This window comes from Lipotes vexillifer, unplaced genomic scaffold (assembly GCF_000442215.2).
Source record: "Lipotes vexillifer unplaced genomic scaffold, Lipotes_vexillifer_v1.1 scaffold168, whole genome shotgun sequence".
NCBI lineage: Eukaryota > Metazoa > Chordata > Mammalia > Artiodactyla > Lipotidae > Lipotes > Lipotes vexillifer.
Window position 1 is genome coordinate 3,655,851 of NW_006773947.1, and position 5,364 is coordinate 3,661,214.

Sequence of the window (5,364 nt, forward strand, 5' to 3'; positions counted from 1 at the left end):
CTCTGTGTCGTTCTTCCTCGCACCCTCTTCCTACTCCTCGGGTCCCGGCTCCTGGCGCCCCTGGGAGGGAGTGGGCGGCTCGGAGGCGCGGTCGCCTGAGGCAGGTAACCAACCTGCGCGGCTCGGCTGCCCAGTCGCCGCATCACCTGCCGCGGCCCGCTGGGTGGTCAGCGGTAGTAAGGGGCCATGGCCGAGGACGGGGTCAGGCCGGGGCTCCCAGGCGGCCGCGCGGGCTTCCGGAGCCCCCGAGGTGGTGTGCAGCCTTTGCGGCGGCCGGGGAGGTGTCGGTGCCGGCCCGCAGGTTGCCCGGCCTCGTCCCCACCCCCGGCGTCTTTCCTTCCGTGCATCTCCCCCGAACCCGCCGTTCCAGCCCTGGCGGAGCTGCGGTCCTGCGGCTCGCTCCCCTGCCCGTCGCCCCCCGCTGACCCTGCGTGAACCCTGAGGCCTCTGCAGCCTGCTGGGCGGGATGTGGGGATCCTGGCCTCACGGTCCTTAGACTGGGAGGGGAGCGGTGGCCCGGGTCCAAGGTCATAGTGTGGTTCTGGTTGGACAGAACTGTCTGGGCGCAGGCAGGGCTGCTCTGGAGTAGAAATTGAGGGGGCATAGTGAAGTTTGTAGAGATAGATGCGAGCAGAAGGAAATTGGGTCCTCGATTTTGATCACTATTCTTAAGATTGTTTTATAACGGGGGTTTGTTTTTCTCGGGCAGAATGGGAGAGATAGCAACTCCAAAAATTGGAGAACATTGCCACTCCCACACCCTTAACCTCCCCCTCCCTCATCCCCAAATGTTTTGTTTTGAAAACCCGCACGTACGGTATTTTCCAGGAGTGGGGGCGGGGGAGGAGGAAGGAGTTAAATCCTTGAGGTTTTAGAAGTACTGTGCATCTTGTTTTCGGGTAGCCTTCGGTAGCTGAAAAGGGATTCTTTTAGCAGGAAGTAGTTGCAGCACACAGTATTTGAATAGTATTATCAAACGATGTTTCAGTAAATAGCCTTAACAGAAACCAATAAAAGAATGCTTCTTAGTGGAAGAGTAGGATGTCGGTGTGCTTTGTTTTTTCCTCACCTAAACGTTATTTAAAAAAAAAAAAAAGGTAAAACACAATTTCAATTTAAAACATTTTGGATGCCGTGAATTATGTTATATTCAGCCTCTTGTGATTAAGTCCTTAGTTTCTGCTTTACACAAGGCATTAATACCAGTGGAAGTTTTTTAATTTGAAAAACTTTAAAAAAATCTCACCGTGGAATTAGAAATGAGAATGGGATAAAAAGTGCTTAATTTGGAATCTTCAAATTCAGACCTAGAGCATGTGCAGAAATGAGAAATCTGTAACAGACACTTCCCCCTTTTGGGCAGAATGCAGTGTATGCCCCTTAGGTCAGATGTGTGTCTTTGGAAGTACCCTTCTTAGAACAAAACCTTCCCTATGTTATGAGCTTCTGCCCACCTTACTAATTCCTGGGTAAAGAAAATATGCTGTCATTTCTTGTTGATTAGTATTATAATCCTGTAGTTAAAAAGTCATTTTTTTAAACATCAGACCCAAACAAGATTTTGTGCTAGGCCTTTAAACCGGTAAATTATGCTTCCAGAAGAACTGAAAAAGGACCCTAATTAATGAATGTCATTAACCTCTTTTGCTGGATGGCCCTTTTTAGCCTGGTAATTCATCACAGCACAAAGCTGACTGTAATTATTCTAATAATGAAGGAGACTAGCATTGCACAATGGATTTTTTTAATAGTTAAATATTTTTTTGTGAGTTTTGTTAGCAGATTTATGTTACATGTTGAGTAATTTGAATAACCTCAGCTGAAGGTGATCAGAAGTTTAGATGGTAGGTAGAAACCAACTCCAGTAAAATTGTTACCATACATAATTCAATTAAGGGCTGTGTTAACCCCTCTGAAGCTCAGCCTTCAATGTTTTTCTGTGCATCCCTTTTTGTTGGCACAGCGAAAGTTCTTTGGCTCTATTTCTGCATAAGTTCTGTATATTAGCTACTGTGGTTACTTTTGACAGTAACATCATTCTGTTTACTTGACCATCCTGTCTTTTTTGAGGGAGCTACATCTTAAGCTTAATAACTTCATTTTAGTACACCTGAAGAAATCAAGATTTATGTCATCTGAGCTCTTCAGCTTACTTTAAAGATTTATAGCTTCATATGTGAGATTCACGAGAGATAAAACTCAGAATATAAATTAAAAATGGGGTTTTAAGTATTACTTTAATTTTTATTTAATTAATTAATTTATTTTTGGCCTCACCTTGCAGCTTGCAGGATCTTAGTTGCCCTACCTGGGACTGAACCCTGGCCTTGGCAGTGAAAGGGTGGAGTCTTAACCACTGGACTGCCAGGGAATTCCCTTAAGTATTACTTTAATATAGTGGTCTCAGACTTTTTGGTCAGGATCCCTTTACATTCTTAAAATTATGTAGGACTCCAAATAGCTTTTGTTTTATGTGAGTTATATCTATTCACAGTTATTGTATTTGAAGTTAACTTAAGTATATTTATTAATTCATTGAAAAATAAATAATAAACTAATTGCAGGTTAATATAAATAACTTTTTAAATGAAAAACTATTTTCTAAAACAAAAAAAATTAGTGAAAGAATGGCAACTGTTTTACATTTTTGTAAATCTCTTTAATGTTTGGCCTAATAGGAGACAGCTGGATTCTCTTATCAGCTTCAGCATTCAATCTTTATATGTTGTTCTGGTTGAAGCATATGAAGAAAATCTAGCTTCACACCAGTGTGTTGGGAGGAGTACTTTAATAACATTTTCAGGTAATTGTGATACTCTTCTTTGACTCTACAACAAAACTCAACAAGTGGTCATTGCCTTCTTTTTTTTTTAATAAAGGTGTTTTTTTTTTTCTCTTAATATTTATTTATTTTGGCTGCACCAGGTCTTAGTTGTAGCACGTGGGATCTTCCTTGCAGCGTGCCCGATCCTTTTTTAGTTGCATGTGGGCTCTTAGTTGTGGCATGCATGTGGGATCTAGTTCCCTGACCAGGGATCGAACCTGGGCCCCCTGCATTTGGGATCGCTGAGTCTTACCCACTGGACCACCAGGGAAGTCCCAACAAGTGGTAATTTCTTAAAGGTTAGTTGCAATGTGGAATCTGAAACTGTATCTATATACTTTTCACACAATGTTGCATTAAATTTCATTGGTCTGTTTGCGCTTTGAATTGATATTTTACCTGTGTATGATTTTGATCCCATGAACCCCCTGAATGGGTCTCTGAAATCCCCATGGTCCCTGTACCACACTTTGAGAACTGCTGCTTTAATGTAAATAATTTATTAGTTTAGAATTAATGTAATTATTGAAACTGAAAGGGATAAAGGTAATATGGAAATAGAGTTGATAATTAGTTAAGTGAAATGAGTAACTAAGGTAAATTTTTTTTTCATGTTTTCTTTTCATCAAAAATATCAGTAAATTAATAAATGCTTATGATGTGCCAGGAACTGTTCTAAGGACTTTATATTAGGAAATATTTCTATTGTGTCATCTTTAGTGATGGTTAAGAGAAAGGCAAGTATAATTTAACTTATTTTTTTCCCCTACAGATAGTACAGTCTTTCTTCTTTTTTTTTTTTTTTTTTTTTTTTGTGGTACGCGGGCCACTCACTGTTGTGGCCTCTCCCGTTGTGGAGCACAGGCTCCGGACGCGCAGGCTCAGCGGCCATGGCTCACGCGCCCAGCCGCTCTGCGGCACGTGGGATCTTCCCGGACCCGGGCACGAACCCGTGTCCCCTGCATTGGCAGGCGGACTCTCAACCACTGCACCACCAGGGAAGCCCAGTACAGTCTTTCTGATGTATCCTTTATAATGCAGATATAGTTCCACTTTAGAAGATATATAATACCTAGATAATTTTTCTGTAAGGTATTTGAGATAGAAAATATGCTGATCCCTAGCATCTGTCACTATTTATGTTTAAAATATATTGTTTTAGACTATATTAACCCATCAGAAAATTGAGTTATTAAATAAATACTAGTAGTTTTAATGAAGATAATCCTGTTGACATGGAAATTTGTTTTATTTTGTTAAATCATTTCAGCTAGTATTTGAAACTTTGTTGTGACCATGGTCACTAAATGAAATTTTTCTTCAAAAACAAAAATAGATAATTTTCATAAGACAAATTTAGGTTTATTTAAAAAACCTGATGCATATTAAAGTCTGTTTCATTTCAGATTCACTTTTTTGGTAATAGCTTTATGGAGATATAATCAACCCTTATAGAATACAACTCTGGGGTTTTCAGTATATTCAGAGTTGTGCAACCATTACCACTATCTAATTTTAGCATATTTTTATCATTCCGAAAATGATGAAAATACCTATACTAACATGTTATTCCTTATTTTTTTTTTTTCCCTGCCCACTTACTACCATCAATCTGCTTTCTTTTTTTGAAGATTTGTTTGTTCTGGACATCTCAGATAAATGGAGTCAAACAACACGTGGCGTTTTGTGACTGGCTTCTTTTACTTAGCATAATGTTTTTAAGGTTAAACCATGTTGTAACATGTATCAGTACTTCATTCCTGTTTATGGCTAAATATCATATTCCATTATATGGACAAACCACGTTTTATTTATCCATTTGTTAGTTCATAGACAGTTGGGTTATGCCCACTTTTTGGCTGTTATGAGTAATGCTGTTTGAACATTTGTGTACAGGTTATTGTGTAGACATCCAGTTTCACTTTTGACCTTTCCCAATATATTTTACATAGATATAAACACTATATAGTTTTTTTTACTATGTATAAATTTATTTATTTATTTTTGGCTGCGTTGGGTCTTCGTTGCTGTGCGCACAGGCTTTTCTCTAGCTGTGGCTAGCGGGAGCTACTCTTCTTGCAGTGCGCGGGCTTCTCATTGTGGTGACTTCTCTTGTTGCGGAGCACGGGCTCTAGGCACGCGGGCTTCAGTAGTTGTGGCTCGCAGGCTCTTGAGTGCAGGCTCTGTAGTTGTGGCGCACAGGCTTAGTTGCTACGCGGCATGTTGGATCTTCCCGGACCAGGGCTCAAACCCGTATCCCCTTCATTGGCAGGTGGATTCTCAACCACTGCACCACCAGGGAAGCCCTATATAGTTATTTATTTCACGACTGATAAGTACATTCTTTTTTGATGTGGAAGATTCAAACATTGCATAAACATATAAGTAAAATGGGAAGGTATTTAAAAAAATTCTTTGTATACCCTTTCATCTCCATCTTTTACCACCCTACAGGTAAGTACTATTGATATTTTAGTGTGTATTCTTTCAGTGTGTTTTCTTTGTGTTAGAATACTTATATATGACACATCAATTTATCT